Source organism: Nannospalax galili, unplaced genomic scaffold, assembly GCF_000622305.1.
Source record: "Nannospalax galili isolate Female #2095 unplaced genomic scaffold, S.galili_v1.0 scaffold161, whole genome shotgun sequence".
Lineage (NCBI taxonomy): Eukaryota > Metazoa > Chordata > Mammalia > Rodentia > Spalacidae > Nannospalax > Nannospalax galili.
Window position 1 is genome coordinate 542014 of NW_008348586.1, and position 20061 is coordinate 562074.

General features: G+C 47.1%; 1 long non-coding RNA gene across 1 annotated transcript in view; it reads left to right on the forward strand.

Annotated features, from left to right (window-relative positions):
* LOC103743981 overlaps positions 1-20061 on the forward strand; it is a 103764-nt gene that overhangs the window by 30908 nt on the left and 52795 nt on the right. The window contains exons 2-3 of the long non-coding RNA XR_607685.3: positions 5202-5327; positions 7512-7625. This is a non-coding gene — a long non-coding RNA (uncharacterized LOC103743981). The remainder of the gene's footprint in view (positions 1-5201; positions 5328-7511; positions 7626-20061) is intronic.

Consider the following 20061-nt stretch of genomic DNA (forward strand, 5'->3'; position numbering starts at 1 on the left):
ACCACCTGGAGATTGAGTGTTGACTGAGCCTCCTCTGTGCCCAGCAGAGAATGCTCTGCTCTTTGCAGGGGAACTAAGCCAAGCTCTGCTGCCACCTTGGGGAGCTCACAGATTTCTAAGAGACACAGGACAAAGCACAAAAGCAAATTCTCAGGCCAGCATCTGACGATGATGCAGGACACAAACATAGCATATCAAACGGGTAGAAATGCAGGGAAGGGAGAGCTGGATCTTCTCAGCAGAGGAAACCCTAGAATCAGGCAGGAGAAGAGAATGGGCTTGAGATAGAGTGATGGAGCTGTATTTTTCAGTTTCTTCTTATGTGCACGGTGCTAGGTGCTCTGAGCATCTAGTAATGGTCACTTACACCTTACTCCTGCTTTACAAGGCTCAGAAAAGTTCCTGGCATGGGGAATGCCATGGTGCAAAGGTGCCAGAACTTAACACTGACTAGATATATGCAAGGACTTTGCATGTTTTGCTTGGTACATAATTCTTTCCAACCACAGAACAGACCTGCTAAGTACGGCTTGAAGGAGCCTCACTGAGTCCTGCTTCTCTCAGTCCCCCCCCCCCCCGACACACACACACACACACGGTCCCAAGAACCCACTCTAGGTTTCAGATACCCTGTAAACTCTGGCCCTGACCCCTAGGCAAGGGACAGTATGGAAGGCCCCCTAGGCCAGCTATAGGGGTCTTCTACTCCCTGCACAGCTCTGCTTTCCTTCCCATCTCTTGCTGCTCAAGAAATGAAATCTTAAACCCTCCCAAGTCCTCAACTTTGCCTTTGACATCAAGGCACAAGTGAAGGTAATCCTGGTGGATTTCCAAGCTTGTCTCAGCTGCTCCCCTACCAGGGTCTGGCTGGATTCCCTTTCAAAGACAAGGATTATTCCCTTCTCTCTTCCCAAGGGGACTATGGGTTTGCAATGTCATCTGGCCCAGACTCACTCTTGCAAAATCCTTGGTTTCCCAGGTCCTCTGTTAAAGCAGTGAAAGGTTTGCGGTTTAAGGGGGATACTGAGGCAAACTGACCTTTGAATAAGAGATTAGAAGAGTCATTATTAGGCCAGAGGAGTATGGTGACACATGTCTCTAATCCCAGCACTTGGGAGGTCCGTAGTCTACATAGCCAATTCCAGGCTAGCTGGGGCTACAGGGAGAGCCTATCTTAAAAATTAAAAAACAAAAGCAAACAAACAGCAACAAAAAAGAGTCATTAACTCTGTGGACATACAAACAGCATGGTGGGGGCTCTAAGGAGAGTTCAGGCCCAGGAAGCAGAGTGGGGGGTTTCTTCTTATAGATCTGAGGGGGAGGTTTCATGTCAAGTGGTGAAAGTTCACCACAGCACCCTGATTCCTGGGCAGCAGGAGGAGGGCAGGGGGTTCTCAGAAAGGAAAGTGTGACTCAGAAGATGTGAGGGAGGAGGGGCACATTTAGTTAAGATGTACCCATTAAACAGGCAGGGGACATACCCCCATCCATAGCCCTGTGCTGCCCAGGAGCCTGATAACCTGAGATCTGTAAACTTCCTTGGGGGAAGTGAGAATGGTAAGCACTGGGAGTCTGTCAGGGGGTTCAGGATTTACAGACAGGCAGACCCAGCAGGGGCTGGCAGGGAGACTAGAGAGAAAAAAGTGTTGCAGGCAATGGCCTGATTAGCCTGTGGTTGAAAACCTACCAAGCAGCAGCCCAGAGGGACTGTGTTCATGCTGCTTCAGCTAAGGAAAGCCAGTAATGGGAGAAGAACCAAGTCCAGAGCCCTGAGTCAGCTGGACCCTCAGCCCTACCACAAGGTTTCCACCCTCAAGAGCACTCACAGAGGCCCAGAAGGGCTTGTGACTTGATAGTCCCCAGGGCAAGCCAGGCACCCAGCATTCTCACACCCTAACATTCTATTCACAAACTTCTGCTTTCCACAGATGAGTGCCAGGATCTTCTTACTGATGTTCAATAGCTACCTGACCCTCTGGGCCACCTGGCAAAACTGTGGTGCCCTGCCATCTAGCTTGACTTTGCCCAGGACTATGACCTCATCGCTAACTCTGGTACCAGAGGAGGTGACCTGAGAAACAGGGTGTCCAGGAAGGGGATGGGACCTGATGCTGGCCAACCAGCTTCTTGCCAGGGCAGGCTAGTGCCTGGGCCTGTACAGAGGGCTGAAGCCAGCAGGCAGATAATCCCATAGACTATAAACAAGATGTCAAAGGCAGCGCAGGAGAGGCTGACCTGGAGGGTGTGTCTTGATGTGCCCAGGAGAGCAGGAACAGGGTCCCATTCAGGGGGGAGTGGGAGGAGCCTATGCTCTGGTTGCTGGGGAGGAAGTGAGAGAAGGCAGTGAGGTCAGCACAGGAAGTGAGAGATGAGGACTGAACTGCCCCTTTCCTAGGTGGGGAGCAGGCAGGGCCCTTGGTAGACACATTCAAAGGCTGAGGCTGCCTCTTCTCCAAAGAAAGTGTGACAGCCACAGGAGGAAGGTATCACAGACCTCTAACTACAGGGAGTCACTGACCAAGGTGTTCACCTGGGGCCACACTTCCTGTGACAGCTCCTGGCCCCAGTCAGGAAGGGTAGAAAGCCCAGCCCTGGAATCCGCAGAACTCCTCTGATAGCCCATTTTGATTTCCTGAAAGTCCTATCAACTGTACCACAGTCATTCACCAACCTCCCTCCCCATCTCCCTCACTCAGGGACAGACCTGAGCATCAGGGCTGATGGCCCTTATGAACCCAGCCCAACCTCATGCTTTCTCCTCATTGAAAGCCTTGCTCATTAGTGCAGTTTCTCTCTGTGTCTGCTTCTCAGAGGACACAGCCCCACACAGGGAGCTTCTGGGTATCTAGAATGACCAGTCCCTGGAGGTTAGAGCTTTCAGCTACCCACAGGAAAGAGGAAGGAAATGGGAAAGAACTGGGGGAAAGAGATGGTGTGGACTGAGGCCTCTGACCTCACAGCCCTCTAAACTGGTTTGTATGATTTTTCTTTCAGGAGAGGCGAGCCTCTGTGGGGACAGATGTGGGACCAGAGTCCTCTTGCCACCTGGTGGCCATAGGCAGGCAACGCACCTTAATAGTCTTTCTGTTGTGATTCAGCTGGAGTGGAGATTTTTCTCTATCTCAGTCCTGGTTCTAAAGCTTAATTCCACCAGAAGTTACCTCTCTGAATCCATTTCTTCATCTGATAATGAAAACTTTCCCCAAAAGATTATGTGAGGACTGAGCTCAGGAGATGGCTTGGTGGATAAAGTGCTTGCTGTACAAACACGAGGCCCGGAGCTCGGATTTCCAACATCTGCGTAAATGTCAGGCAAGACTGTAATCCCAGCTCTGAGGGAGGGGAGAGTGGAGACAGGTGGATCCCAGGGGATCTCTGGCCAGTCAGTTTAGCTGAAAGGGTGAGCTCCAGATTCAGCGAGAGTCTGTCTCGAAATGTAAAATGGAGGGGCTGAAGAGATGGATCAGCAGTTAAGAACACTGCTCTTGCAGAGGACCTGGGTTGGATTCCCTGGCAGCTATCCACTATTCTTAACTCCAGTTCCAGGGGATCCGACGCCCTCTTCTGGCCTCTGCCTACATTGCACACATGACACGGGTGTGCGTACGTACACGCAAGCAATGCACTCATACTCATAAAATAAAAATAATAAGCAAAATATCTTTTAAAGACACCATGGGGCTGGAGAGATGGCTCAGCGGTTAAGAGCACTGACTGCTCTTGCAGAGGACCCGGGTTCGATTCCCAGCACCCACATGGCGGCTACGAACGGTCCTTAACTCCAGTTCCAGGGGAATCCGAAGCCCTCTTCTGACCTCCGCAGCATTGCACGACACGGGTGCACTCACATACAGGCAGGCAATACACTCAAACACATAAAATAATGAAAATAATAAAATATTAAAAAAAAAGAAAGACACCTGATGTCAACCTCTGACCTCCGTGATTATATGCACACGTGTGCAACACACACGAGGCACAAAAGATTGTGTGTCTAGCCTCTGAGTGGCAGCCATACTTTATTTCCACATTCCACCCATATTCCTCCCCAGGTGGAACCTGCAAGGAGGTCGTCATTGATATGATGTATTAGTAGAGGGGTGATGAGCAAACACACAGCATGGATGCTAAGAAACAACCTCTCTGGGGGTGGAGAGATGGTTCAGTGCTTAAGAGCTCTGACTGCTCCTGCAGAGGACCGGGGTTCAAGTCCCAGCACCCACCTGGCAGCTAACAATCGTCTGTAACTCCAGTTCCAGGGGAATTCGACACCCTCTTTTGACCTCCACAGGCATTGCATGACATTGATGCACTTTTTTTTTTTTTTTTTTTTTTTTTTTTTTTTAAATTTTTTTTTTTTTTGGTCTTTTTGAAACAGGGTCTCCCTGTAGCCCCAGCTGTCCTGGAACTCACTATGTAGACCAGGCTGGCCTTGAACTCACAGAGATCCACCTGCCTCTGCTTCCCAAGTGCTGGGATTAAAGGCATGTGCTACCATGCCCAGCTGATGCACTTTTATACATGCAGGCAATTCACTCATACACACAAAATGAAAATAATAAATAAAATATTTTTAAGAAGAAACTCTCATGATGTTCTGCTGAGCTGCAGAGGAGTAGCTCTGGGTCTAGGATCAAAGTGAGCCTCAAGTCTCAGAACCACCGACTGCTGGCTTGTCACAGATAATTGTTTTCCAAATATGATCATATTCAAGCTTCCAAATTCCCTCCAGCCCATAGGTACCATCCCAGTCTGCTGATACCAACTGGTGGGATGGAACTGTATGGACAGCCAGTTCTCTGTGTCATTCAGAGATAATGTTAGCACAGTCCTGGGTAAAGGTGTCGACCTTACCATGACCTGTGTGAGTGGACTGCACAGGAATGGGTGCCGTCGGAAGATATCTGGCCTGTGCCTAAGAGAAAACAGTTTATAAAGCTTCCACATTCTAGTATTTTAACTCTAAAACAGCCCTTCAGGCCACTGGGGAAGCTATTGTCAACCAACACTTTGCAGGTAGTAACTAGTCTCACCAGTAACTTGTTCAAAGCCTACCATTAGTGAGTTGCTGTGCCAACAGTTAAATGCAGGAGTTTCAATCTCACATTCAAGGCTGAACTTTTGCTTAGATGATCAAGAGACAGCCTGAACTTGAGATCTTCCCACCTCCTTCCATCCACACTGTTTACCCTTTTTTACAGGAAAAGTCAAGTACTCATAAAAGCTTGAGAACTTGGAGAAATACCGGACAAAAATTGTCATGAGAGGCTACTTGATTACCACACGTGCAACTGCCTGAGTAAGTTTAAACAGCAGAGGAATGAAAGGTATGGTCTGAAAAGATTTCTCAATCTGTGCTGCATAACCTTCCCATGGGGCTATATGATCTGATCCACACACAAGGAGAGGACTCTGTACTGAGCAGGAAAAAGCAACTGGATGGGTCCCAGGTAGCTGACCATGAACAAAGCGGTTGGCTGTGGCCTGGAGCTCTCAGAATGGAGAGATTTGTCACATGAGGAACCTTCTCAAATCCATTCAAACCCCTCCTGATCACAGGCCTCCTCCAGAATTCACAATTACCCAAAGAGAATTAGAAACCATCTCATATTTCTCCCCTTGCTTCTCAGGAACTCTGTTGACATCCTGTTCCTCACCCTTGTCCTGGGGTCCTATTTTGCAAGTCAGGAGTCCTTGTGCAATTATTTAAAAGGCTCATGGGTGAGAGGCAGCCATTCCCCTCTCCTCCACACTCAGCTGACCTAACATAAGAGCTCTACACTGGCTAAGTTCCTCATCCCTTTTTCCCCCTACAGAAAACAGGCACCTTCAATCGCATCCCATTGACTGGTACAACAAAGAGATGAGCGCTTGTCTATCTAGGAAGGGCGAGAGAGTCTCTAGCTCTAGTCCATAGAGAGAGTCACTCATTTCAGTGTCTGAGCCTGGGGCAGGAGGCTCATATAACAGTCAGTCCATTCAACAGTCCTGTTTTCTTCCCTGTCCTAAAATTAGGCACATTTGATTCATCAAGGAGCTGAGCTGGGTTGTCCAGTATCTCTTTATAAGGACACTTAAAGCTAGATATTTTGATGGGGACAGAGATCCTGTTCCTTAAGATCTGAGACAGGGATGACTCCTACCTCTGCCCTTTTACTGGTCATCAGGATAGGTTGAGCCAGAAGAGCCTTCTTCTCCACTCACTAGGGGACAGCTCGAGGAGACACACAGAAGGACCTGAGAGACCATTGGCTGATCTAATGGGAAGGAGTACCTCTCCCTCTCCCTCCCTGGCCTAGGTCCCTCCTGCAGTCCATATTGGCCTTTTCAGGAGCTTTTAGTAGATATTAGCTCAGACCCATCACAGAGTTCTGCAACCCCCTCCTCCCCTAGCTCATCTACTGCCCTTTGATCATCTCTACTGTGGGACGTTTGTGTATCCCTCCCCAGCCTCCATCTGACCCCAGCACTTGCCTCTGTCTTCTGTCCCTTCCTCTCTGTCTCCACAACATCCTCACCCTGTCCCTTCTCTCTTCAAACTCCTGGTTCTCAGTTGCTCACAGCCCTTTCCTCTTTCCTCTTATGCCCTAGGATGAGAGAGAGAGAGAGAGAGAGAGAGAGAGAGAGAGAGAGAGATGACCATCCCATCCTCTGTCCTCCATGCTCCCTTCCCCACGCAGGCAGGCTCGACTTCCCACTAGACAAGAGGCCAAGGTGAAGACACCATTCCTTTGGCCCTCTACTACCTATGCCAAGCTTGACCTTTGTCCCTGTTTCTCCCATGAGAGTGGGCACCTCCTTCTTCATGAATGTTATGGAAAGTCCCAAGGGGTAGTCCCCTGCAAACACAGGGGAGCAGAACCTGGGACAACCCTACTTAAAGAGCCCCCTTCCCCGCATGGGATGCTGAGGCTCTACACTGCCTCCAGTTTGGCACTTCAGCTTCAACCCAAGATACCCAAACACCAAACCCAGGATTTTGGTACCCAGCTGCTACTTTCTTATCTGTCCTTGCATCATAGGTGCCAGGCCAGGGAAGGGTTCTTCTGGGGTATTAAAGTCAGAAGGAGCCTCAACAGCTTTGTGGGAGAAAGGTGACCAGAGGAAGATGTGAGATCTTGGTGTATCCGTGATTTGCCTGTGTTAGAGTTGTTTCCACAGGACACAGAGACCAGGCTCCTGGTTGGTCAGAAAGATCACCTAGCATTGTCATCACTTGGGGACCCAGGGGGTATAGGAGAGGAGAGCTTGGTACATGGAAGACTGTGGTGAGGAGCCTCTAGACCCCCTTGAAGCAGGTTTTACCCTTCCTATCCCCATGGGCTCACCTCATTTCCTAAGGTCTTTGCAAGAGGGCAGGCAGGGGTGTGGGCAGAGTAGCTAGGACTGAGGGTTAGAGGATAGGCAAGGAAGGGCTTGGTGGAGATGGGGTGAAGTCCAGGGTCGGGTGGGAGCAGATAACTGGGAAGCTGTGCTGTTGGTGACCCTGGGCATCTCCCCAATGCCTTTAGGACTCTGGGGGACAACTCTGACCGAAAACATAGCTGAGAACCGGGAGCTTTATGTCAAGACCACACTGCGGGAGCTTCTAGTGTACATCGTGTTCCTCGTGGACATATGTCTGTGTGAGTAGCCACTGTCCTGTGGGCATCTGCCCATGAGAGATATGCACGTGTGTGATGCCTCTATGTGGGGCAACACCTATGAATAGTAACCATCTGCATGAGGTGACTGGGAACTTGGTATGCACCTCAATATGCAGCTCTTGTGGCTTTTCAGCTTAAGAGATTTCATTGAGAAAGAATTTGTCACTGAGTTCAGCGGAAGTCCAGTTGGTAGAAAGGTTGTTAATAAAAGGAGTTTCTCTCAGATTACTAGACAACCCAGTTTTCTTTACTCTTTTTTAAACTTATTTTTATTTTATGTGTATGCATGTATTGCCTGCATGTATGTAAGTGCACTCATGTCGTACAATGCCCACAGAGGACAGAAGAAGCTGTTGGATCCCCTGGAATTGGAGTTATGGACAGTTGTTAACTGCCATGTGGGTCTTAAGATTTGAACATAGGTCTTCTGCAAGAACAGTCAGTGTTTTTAACCGCTGAGCCATGTCTCTAGTGACAACCCAGATTTCAAGTTCAAGCTTCTAACACTGAGCCAGAAGCTATAGTTTTGTGCTGGGAGGTGGACATTTTTAACTCCTTGTAAAGAGTGGAAAATCCTCTCGTTTTGTTTGGTAGGTTTATGTGGTTGCTTATTGTGCTACATCTGATCTGTGTATCTTTCGGGGCAGATGGAAAAAGATTCAGGTCTTAAAGAATCCCTGAGTAGAGGGTTGGGATTCAGTGGGTGTGGTGGTGCCCTACGTTACCCCACAAAGACAGCTGGAGAAATTTCTATGAGGCATTAGCTATACTCCCAAACTGGAGAGGTTTGGTGTTTCAAGTTCATAGAACATAGATCACAATGTCGATTGTGGAAAGATGGAGTTAAAACTGTACAAAATTATAAAATTGGAGCACACAGAGGCTTTTTGGCTTATAAGGGAGGCTTGAAATTCTGTATTCAGTCAATTCCTTCCTTTAGAAGTTGCACAGCAAGAAATGCCTGCCTCATCCATCCAGTTGTGTGTCATTGTTTGTATGCATGTTGGCTGACACTACAGTGCCCAAGCGCTTGTCTTCTAGATGGCTTTTGTCCTCCAGGAGGCAGAAGGCACAAAATCCCTTCTCCTGATATCTCCTGTGCATTTTGTCAGTGTCCCACAGCCCTGCCCTGCAATTCACTCTCCCATGGGCAGATCTACTTAGATGATGGAATCTTAGCTTTTCCCCCCTGGAAGCTCATCTTCACTCTTTCCAGAAATGCCTTCTGTTGAGCCATCAACTTCCCTGTTACTTTCCAAAGTGACAACCTTCAAATGTTGAAATTAATTTAGTGATTATGTTTTTCCTTGATCACTCATTTTCCATACTAAATAATTTCTATTCTTTCGGAAAAATGGTTATCACCACATGATGACCAAGGCAATTTATGCAGAGATAGAAGGTCTAGGCTCTGCATTTACACAGATTTAGGCTCAAGCACTATATTCCACCATTCACCACTTGAGGGACCTTGAGCAAGTGGCTTAACTTCTTTGAGTTTCAGTTTCCTCCTCTATATCCACCTGATCCAGCAGGACTGTGTGGTCATTATTTGGGCATTTGCTCAGCCTAGCAGGGCTTAACAACTGTTTCAGAGTTGCTCACCATGCAGCTGCCTGTCTCAGTTCTGATCAATTTGATGCCCTTTACTACTGGAAGATATACCCCATGGGCCACCTGACTAGCACAGTGTCCTGTGACGTCATTACTCCTGTTGTAGTCATTTGGGGGACTCTACACAGGAAGTGATATCTGAGTAGAGACCAGAGAGATGAGCAGGATTGCAGTCCCCTGAAAAGGAGGTAAAGAGAAGGGAAGTTTCTGGGAAGAGGGGACAGCATGTGCCAAAGCCCAGAAGGACAGAGGCTGAGTTTAGTGAAGGCCCATCTGTGGATGGAGCAGATTGTGAGCAGCAGATTTTGAATGGTGACAAGGACCAGGCTGACCATAAAAGCATGCAGGCCATGGAGAGACTTACTGGGCCGATACAGAGCTGGACTTTGTGACAAGGGTCACCAGAGGAGCCTGTATAGCATTCAAAGCATAGGTGTGACAGGGTGTATTAAAGTTCTATTTCTGGAATGAGAGTAAAGACCCAGACCTTCGACCAGAGAAATATCTCTGGAAAAGTTTAGTGGATTTGTGCCAAATACATTAATGGAATATTATATTTTACCAGCACAACTATCTTATAAGAGACACTGAATCAACTTAGTCAAATTAGTATAGCATGTTGGTTAAGCACCTGGGCTCTGAAGGCAGCCTACTGGGTTCAAGGCCTGGCACTTCCAATTGTCAACTGTGTGATCTGAGCAAGACTGCTAACCTACTAGCTTTGGGCAGTGATCATTCACACCTGGTAAGATTGTTGTGAAAGTTAAAACAGCCCAACAGTACTGTGCTAAGTGTTCAGTACAATGTCTGCCTGGCACAGGGTAAATGAGGCTTGCTCTCGTCTATGTACAGTAGACTCTGTGAAACTACAGTGCTGGCCATGAACCCAGGTGGTGATGGGGCTGAGAAAGGAAACTTGATCTGAAACCTTCAAACCTCTGAAAAATTCCATCTTCTCTTCGTAAACCTTGAAATCATCACACTACCTGAAGATACGTCACTTACCAGCCTTTCACTTCGAGAACTGAAGCCTGCACCCACAAATTCCCAATCTCTACAAAAACTGTTGCTGAAACAGTATTTGAAGAAGTTCATTCCCCGTTTCTTTCATATGTGTGTGTGAGTGTGTGTGTGTGTGTGTGTGTGTGTGTGTGTGTGTATACATGAGGGTGAGGGGAGTGCATGAGCCAAAGCACATGTGAGGGTCAGAAGACAACCTTGGGCTCTTGCTTTCCACCTTGTGTTTTGTTCGCCACTGTGAACACCAGGCTAGCTGGCCCTTGAGCCTCCCGGGATTCTCCTCTGAGCTTTTCCTCTCGTGGTGGGTGTGCTGGGATTACAGACATGTGCTAGCACTTCCAGCTTTTCATTGTTCAGGGGATCCGAACACATGCTTTGTGGCAAGAGCTTTATCTACCGAGCCATCTCCCCAGCCGAGAAGCTCATATTTCAGTGGCTCCTACAGCAACCACTAAAACAATAGGATGCTAGCTCCCAGCTCCTCTCCTCTCTCTTGCCTCTGTTTTCTCTCAATCAAATGTCTGGGAAATATGGAAAGTTGGGCAGGATCTCAGTAGGGGTTACTTTGGTACTTTCCAATGCCCTGGCCTCCATCTTTTTGTTGGTTTCCCTGGGCTCTGGTCTTCTCAACTAGATGATGCATTCTCAGTGGGGATAAGGGAGTCTTCAAGGGGGCGAGAGTAGTTCTTGAAATTAAAAAAAAAAATCCTTAGATATTACAGTGGGTTTTGTTCTTCCAAAAGGCCACAGCCCATAAGCAAATTAGAATCTCTCTGTGGTATTAAAATGTAACTGGAGGAGGGGTGATCAGGAAAGAAATGCCTAAAGAGGCTCCTGGAGGGCTGATGATGAACTCTCCTGCCTGAGGATGCTGTTACAAGTCTTAGCTTAGGAGTTGATGTTTTATCAGATTGCCACCCTCTGAGAACTGGAGTGCCACACCCTTGGCTATGCATCTTTGCCATGTGCTTGGCCCAGAGAGTTTCTGTGCTTGGCTCAGGTGCTTCAGAACACCTACAGTCAAGTGTCATGCTAGATACTGCAGTTTAATGGAAAGATAAGAACCTTAAAGTCAGGGAAACTGGCTCTGCCACTTACTGACTTTGTGACCTAGGGCACTTCCCTGTTGATAGAACAGAGAGATAGTAAGACTTAGGGAACTAGCATTGAGAGACCTGAGTGACTCCATCTTGGATAAAACCGCCATAGGACTGACCCAGCCTGGGTCCTGTTCGAAGAAAACCCACAATACTTGGAACGGATAGAGAACAACTCTCCTGCCAACGGTCAATTAACCAGGGACAGGAAAGTACTAAAAGTCCAGATATCTTTTCAGATTTCCTGAAGCCAGCAGTTTACAGTTTGGCACTGAGCTGCAACCAATCAGATCTTGCCAGGCTGGAGACCCCCTACTCCCCTACTTGCTGAACTTGCTGAAATAAACCTATAAAAACCTCTGTCTCCCAAAGCAAGGGGTCTCACATCTGAGATCCGCTGAGTCGGTGACAGAGTAGACCCAAGCTTAAGCTTGCAACAATAAAAGAACCCTTGTGTGTTTGCATCGGTCGGCTCCTTGGTGGTCTTTGGAGACTTGCGAACTGGGGACAACATCTTGGGGGCTCCTCTGGGATCCCCAAGACCCCCAGGACTCCAGAACCGGAAGGTTCTTGGCCGGCTGGTGTCTGTTTGTTTCTAGTTGTGCCTGTCTGTTTCTGTCCCAGCTTTTGTTTCGAGCCTCGAGGCAAACTTGTGAACAGTGTGGTCAGGAATGGTTGGAGTGGACGCACTAGATGAGCGTGACCACAGAGGTCTGGAAGATGTTCCAGACCTCGGCAGAGGGGACGGAGGGTCCCGGACTCTGTTGATTCCTGTGAAAGGACAAGGCGGGTCGCTCTCGCAGCATGGCAGTTCGCAGCTGTCCTACTTTCAGTTTTTCTTCCGCATGAGGGGGAGGGGATTTGGTACTTGGCCTTCTGTGTGTCTTTCTGGCTCTCTGTTTTGTCTTTGGTTGTCTATTTCTCTGGCACTGAGATGGACACAATAGGACAGACTCCTTCTACACCCCTGGACCTGGTTCTTGCACATTTTGGAGAGGTTAAGACTCGAGCCCATAACCTCTCTGTTGTTGTCAGGAAGGATAAACTAATTACTTTCTGCAGGTCTGAATGGCCCACTTTGACTCGGAGGGAATCTTTGATCCCACTGTCATTAACATGGTTGAGAAAATTATTCTTCAACCACGTGTGGGACACTTGGATCAAATATCATACATAGTGGTCTGGGGAGATTTAGTTAATAACCCCCCTCCTTGGGTCAAGTCTTTTCTTCCTTTACAGAAAACTTAGGTGCTAACGGCTGCAGAATGGAAAACGACAACCCAGAAAGCACCTAAGCCTGAAACAAAACCATCAGTACCGTCACTGTACCCTGTCTTACAGGGTGGCACAGAAAAAGATCTAATTTTTCCTCCCCCTCCTTATCCACCTCCTCCACAGGAGGTACCCCCTCCAGAACCAGCACCCCGGTACCAGATTCTGCACAGGCACAGGGGGGGCTGGCTCGGGGGACTAGAAGGGCAGAAATACCGGAGGGTCCAGACTCTACTGTTCTACCCCCCAGAGTCACCGGCCCCACGATGAGGCTTGCAACCAGCTGCATCACTATTGGCCATTAGCCACTAGTGACCTTTACAACTGGAGAACCCAGAATGCTCCCTTTTCTGAAAATCCTAAGGAGCTTATTAATTTATTAGGAACTGTCTTATTCACACACCAACCCACTTGGGATGATTGTCATCAATTATTACAGGTCCTGTTTACCACAGAGGAAAGGGAACGTATCCAAACAGAAGCCCAGAAGTTAATTCCTGGCAATACTGGTGTCCCTACTACTGACCCGACACTGATTGATGCTGCCTATCCACTGACCCAGCCTGATTGGGATTATAATACTGCAGAAGGTAAGGGGAGGCTTCTGGTTTACTGCCAAGCTCTGTTGGCAGGTCTCAAAGCAGCTGCTTGTAGGCCAACTAATTTGGCAAAGGTATACGATATTAGTCAGGAACTAAATGAAAGCCCAGCTGCGTTCTTGGAGCGAATAACGGATGCCTTCTGCAGGTACACTCCATTAGACCCAGAGGCCAAAGATAATATAGCAGTAGTGGCCATGGCTTTTGTTAACCAGTTGGCTCTGGATATAAAGAAAAAGCTCCAAAAAGTGTAGAGACTGGGTGAAAAGAGCGTAAGGGATTTAATAACTGTGGCCAAGAAAGTGTACAATAATAGGGATAGTGCAGAGGAAAAACAGATAAAGGCAGAAAGAAGGCAGAACAAAGACCTGGCAAGGATCCTGCTGGCTGCCACTGTGGATCCAGAGGACCGGCGGAGGTGTCTGAGACAGATAGCATCAGGAAAAGGAGTCTCTTGCAGTATGTGGATGACCTACTTGTGGTAGCAGAAAGCCAAGAGGCTTGCGTGGATGACACAGAACTCCTGTTGCAGACGTTGGGAAGCCTGAGCTATCGGGCCTTTGCTAAAAAGGCCCAACTATGCAAACAACAGGTCCAATACTTGGGCTATATACTCAGAGAAGCACTACTGGTAAAAGATGCTGACAAACTGACTTTGGGCCAGAATTTGACCATCACCACACCACATGCAACTGAAGGAGTTTTAAAGCAGCCCCTGGACAGATGGCTAAGTAACGCCCGTAAAACTCATTATCAGGCATTACTTCTTAATGCTGCTAGAATCACCTTCCAGATACCAGTTGACCTGAATCCAGCAATGCTCTTGCTGGACCCAGACTTGGATGCCCTCCTGCACGATTGTGCCAGAATCCTGGCCCATGTCCACAGTACCCGATCAGATTTGAGCGATATCCCGTTATCTGATGCTGAAGTAACCTGCTTCACTGACGGGAGCACCTTTGTCCAGGACGGCAGAGGTATGTGGGGGCGGCTGTAGTATCATTAACCGGCATCATTTGGGCAGGGCCTCTGCCCACTGGCACTTCGGTCCAAAAGGTTGAACTTATTGCCCTAACTAAGGCGCTGGTATTGGGAAAGGACAAAAAGCTTAATGTGTATACAGACAGCCGATATGCCTTTGCCACCGCGCATGTTCATGGGGCAATATATCGGGAACGGGGCTTATTAACGGCAGAGGGAAAGACTGTCAAAAACAAAGAAGAAATCCTAACATTGCTGAGGGCTCTCTGGCTGCCAAAGAAATCGGCAATTATCCACCACCAGGTCATCAAAAAGGGGACGGTCCGATTACCCAAGGAAACAATCGAGCAGATCAGGAGGCTAGACAGGCTGCCCTCCAAACTGACTCAATCTTGGTCTCCACACTAATTGACCCAGGTGACCCAAACCTCCCTGAAAAGCCCAAATACACCGAGGAAGACCTGAAATGGATAAAGGGACTTCCGGGGACCCAATGCCTGGAAGGATGGTGGAAGTCAGCAGAACAGAAGCTGATCCTCGCAGAAAAATTAGGAAAACAAATGTTGGCAAAAATACACTGTTCTTCCCACGTGGGCATCAAGAGGATGCAGGACTTAATTCGACATGCCGAAGTAAAAATCAAGGAGGCTAATTTAAAGATTAAAGACATTGTCAATGGCTGTAAAGCTTGCCAACTCACTAATGCAATGCCAAATATTAGAAACTCAGGAATCAGACTTTGAGGGAGAAAACCTGGAGCCTATTGGGAAATGGATTTCACTGAGGTAAAATCTGGCAGGTACGGACATCGTTACTTGCTGTAGATACTTTTTCAGGATGGACTGAAGCCTTCCCTACTAAACATGAAATGGCTCAAATGGTGGCAAAGAAACTGTTGAAAGACATCCTCCTCAGGTATGGCTTTCCACAGATGATAGGGTCAGATAATGGACCAGCTTTTGTGTCCAAGTTAAGTCAGAGTCTGGCCACAGTTCTGGGGATTGATTGGAAACTACATTGTGCTTAAAGACCCCAGAGTTCAGGCAGGTAGAGAAAATGAATAGAACTCTGAAAAAGACCTTAACTAAATTGACCTTAGAGACTGGCAGTGACTGGGTGACTCTCCTTCCGTTCGCACTCTATCAAGTGTGTAACTCCCCTTACCAGATGGGATTAACTCCCTTTGAGATCATGTTTGGAGTGCCCCCTCCCATTATCCCTAACCTCCTTGGCAAAAATGTTTCTGCAAAATAGGAGAGGCTTAGACCTGTTGTTCTTGCAGCAGGGAGGCCTCTGTGCTGCCCTTAAGAGTGTTATTTTTATGTAGATCACTCTAGGGTCATCAAAGAATCCCTGGCCAAGGTTAGAGAAAGTCTGGCTGGAAGAGAGAACGAATGTAAGGCTAAACAAGGATGGTTTGAATCCTGGTTCAATAGCTCGCCTTGGTTGACCACTTTGATTTCAACCTTACTCGGACCCCTCCTCATTCTGATTATGCTCTTGACTTTTGGGCCTTGCATTTTAAATAAATTGGTAGCTTTTATAAAAGAGCGGCTGGCAGGGATACAGCTAATGATAATGCGGACTGGATGGTGTAGCATTGTGGATCCACCACACACATGTACGGCCAGCTGACCCATTTTCCATAGAGGACTGCGCATCCCCAGCTTCAGGATGGAGAGTTTCAAAGGACCCCAACAATCTGCTCAAGCTAAAGCTCACCCGATTTTCAAACCGTTGACTATATATACTCTGTTCCCCATGATAGCCACTCCTGCACTGGGAAGCCTGCATCAACCTATGAATCTGCCTTGGGTCCTCCAAGATGTGATAGGAGGTAATATATTGTTTCAGATCTCCCAAGTAGCGCCTCCGGCTACTTGGTTCCCAACTCTGCACTCCCGTTTAAATGCCTTCTTTGATTTCAGTCCTAAGGGAGGCGCACATCCTCATGCTCTAACTAACTCTCCAGGCCCATACAGAAAACCAGGCCAGTTCTATATTTGCCCAGGGCCTAGAACTCCAAAATACAAGTCCCAGAGAAACATGTGGAGAGGATAGTGCTACTTATTGCACTCGATGGGGCTGTGAGACAACAGGACACATATGGTGGACCCTTCAGGGAGGCGATCTTATTAAGTTAATGTGGGAGCAACTGATACCCACTAATCCTCATAAAAACGGTAGGCTCAATATTAGTTATTTGCCCAGGGCCTAGAACTCCAAAATACAAGTCCCAGAGAAACATGTGGAGAGGATAGTGCTACTTATTGCACTCGATGGGGCTGTGAGACAACAGGACACATATGGTGGACCCTTCAGGGAGGCGATCTTATTAAGTTAATGTGGGAGCAACTGATACCCACTAATCCTCATAAAAACGGTAGGCTCAATATTAGTTTTACTGAAGAAGGAAAGAGAGCCACTGGCTGGGAAGTGGGAAAAAATTGGGAAATAAGACACTATGTGGGCTGGACCAAACCAGATCCAGGAACTTTATTCTCTATTCAATTAAGAGTAAGAGTTCCTCAGTACCAGACCCATTCTGTCCCCTTGGGACCAGGTGCTGTTTTAAAGGTCACCCCAGAATCAATCTTGTCAACCATGGTGGCCCCCTCAGATAATGGCTATTCTGACAGCCATGGCCTTCCTATAGGCAACACTGACCCGCTTTGGTCACTAATGGTCCAGACTTACCAGGTACTCAATGATACCAGGCCAGACCTCACCTCATCATGCTGGTTATGTTATTCATCAAGGCCCCCATACTATGAGGAGGTTGCATTCATAGGAAACACCACCCTAGCGCCAGACCAAGGCAGCTGTAGATGGGCTCAGCAGGAAGGAACCAGGCTTACGCTACAAGATGTTTCAGGATGAGGGCTATGTATAGGCAAGCACCTTCATGAGTACACTGCCCTATGCAACCAGACTCTGCCAGTGCTGGCCAATAACTCGTACTTGCTACCACCAGATCAAGGATGATGGGCATGTACTTTGGGATTAACCCCATGTGTCCATTCTAAAGTTCTTAATCAATAATCAGATTTTTGTGTTCTAGTACAACTAATCCCTAGAATTTTTTATTACTCAGACCATGATATAAATAGGGCCCTGACCGAGCAAGGACCCCTTTACCATAATTGCCAGGAAAGAGAAGTTGTTACTGCCATCACCCTCTCCATTCTTCTGGGATTGGGACAGGCAGAGCAGGTACAGGAATTTCAACCTTGACCTTACAAAGCCAAAACTACCACAGCCTTAGAGCCGCAATAGACGTGGACATCCAGAATTTAGAAAAGTCTATTTCCCATCTACAAGAATCCCTAACTTCCTTGGCAGCAATGGTTCTGCAGAATAGGAGAGGCCTAGACCTGTTGTTCTTGCAGCAGGGAGGCCTCTGTGCTGCCCTTAAGGAAGAGTGTTGTTTTTATGTAGATCACTCTGGGAGTATCAAAGAATCCCTGGCCAAGGTTGGAGAAAGTCTGGCTCGAAGAGAGAACAAATATAGGGCTAAACAAGGATGGTTTGAATCCTGGTTCAATAGCTCCCCTTGGTTGACCACTTTGATTTCAACCTTACTCGGACCCCTCTTCATTCTGATTATGCTCTTGACTTTCAGGCTTTGCATTTTAAATAAATTGGTAGCTTTTATAAAAGAGCAGCTGGGAGCTATACAGATAATGGTAATGAGAACCCACTATCAGTCTCTCCAGAGTCTGGGTGATGAAGAACATGAGATGAGGGAGAGCCCATGATTGGGCCCCCAAGGTACTAGTCAGAGGGGGAATGAGAGACCTGAGTGACTCCATCTTGGAAAAAACCTCCATAGGACTGACCCAGCCTGGGTCCTGTTCGAAGAAAAACCACAATACTTGGAACGGATAGAGAACAACTCTCCTGCCAACGGTCAATTAGCCAGGGACAGGAAAGTACTAAAAGTCCAGATATCTTTTCAGATTTCCTGAAGCCAGCAGTTTATGGTTTGGCACTGAGCTGCAACCAATCAGATCTTGCCAGGCTGGAGACCCCCTACTCCCCTACTTGCTGAACTTGCTGAAATAAACCTATAAAAACCTCTGTCTCCCAAAGCAAGGGGTCTCACGTCTGAGATATGCTGAGTTGGTGACAGAGTGGGCCCAAACTTAAGCTTGCAACAATAAAAGAACCCTTATCAAGTGTTTGCATCTGTCGGCTCCTTGGTGGTCTTTGGGGTCTTGTGAATTGGGCACAACAGCATGTGTAAAGAATCTTACTCAACTGTTAGTAGTTATTATCTTTAAATTTTGGAGTGCAATTTTAAAATGCCAATTTTTTTCCTCTAAACTGATGGTTTAAAGGGTGTGTGTGTGCTGGGGACATGCCTCTGTTGGTAAAGTCCTTGCTGTGCAAGTATGAGGAGGACCTGAGTTCAGATCCCTAGCAACCTTTTAAAAAAGCCAGACATAGCAATGTGCACCTGTAATCCCAGCACTGGGGCAGTGGGGACAGGAGGATCTCTGGGGCTTGCTAGCCAACCAGTTGACAATCAGTGAGCTCCAGGCCAATGAGCGATCCTGTCTTAAAAAATAAGGTGGAGGGGCTGGAGAGATGGATCAGCGATAGTACTGGGATTAAACCTATAGAGGTAGTGCTGAGATTGAACCTATAGAGATAGTGCTGGGATTAAACTATAGAGGTAGTACTGGGATTAAACCTAAAGAGATAGTGTAGGGATTAAGGTATGCACCACAACACCTTGCTTTTTTAAGAAAAAAAAATATTTTTATTAATTCTTTGAGAATTTCATATGATGTGTTTTGAGCTTATTCACCTAGATCCTCCCAGATCCGCCTCCTCCCCCATCTCCTCCTATGAGGATTTTCTTGAAAACATGCTTCCACCATCATCAGTAACAGTACAAATCACCCGTCTTTACTAACTCACTTTTCAGCATGTCTAGTACTCCACCATGTGCAATACCTCCTCCACGTCTCTGAATAGCTCTATGAGATTGGTGTTGTCAGCACTCCCATTTCACAGATCAGAAAGGCCAATGCCCTGTGAGAAATAAGCATGTGGAAGAACAGGAAGCCACACCACCTTTTGACCTGGCTCAAAAATCAGCGTTTTTAGCTGCTAGAGTAGGCATCAGCTTATCTGCATTACTTTTTTGTTTAATTAGAAGAAGCATTTCATTACAACAGCATTAACCTATTCAATAACATTTTTCTGAGCTAGGGTACATCTCTTTCAAAATTGGCTGTACATTTTTAGGTTTACAGATGAATTATTACCCTTATATAATCTTTTACTCATTATAAACTCTATAAGACATAAAATTAAATGAGGTTCCAACGTTTAAAAAAGATCTCCACTTCGTTGTCAAAACACACAGTTTCATACAGAAAAATTCATTCCAAGGCAATTGACATTGAGACATTTTCACATACATTTCTAATCTCTATATACATGACTATCACTGGTCACAGTCGCCCACCTTCTGAGCTCCTCGGCATCTGAGCATGAATACAAACTCGTCAGATAGACAGCCTTCCTCTCCCACTAGAGCCTCCATACTCTGCCATCGTTGCCACTGTCCACTGTGCTGTCAGCACCCCCATCCATTCCCCCCTATCTGCCCTTCTGGTAAATCTAGTCAGCCAGAGGTCCCTGTTCCAGGAGGATCAGCTGTTCCTCCCTCAAATTAAGGTAAAGAATAAGAACAAATCATTCTGGAAGAATGCAAAGGAAAATAGCTTTAGATACTTAAGTGACAATTGAATTTATTCTTATAATTGTTTTAATAGCTTTTGTATAATCCTCATCACTATTATGAGACATAAAATGTAT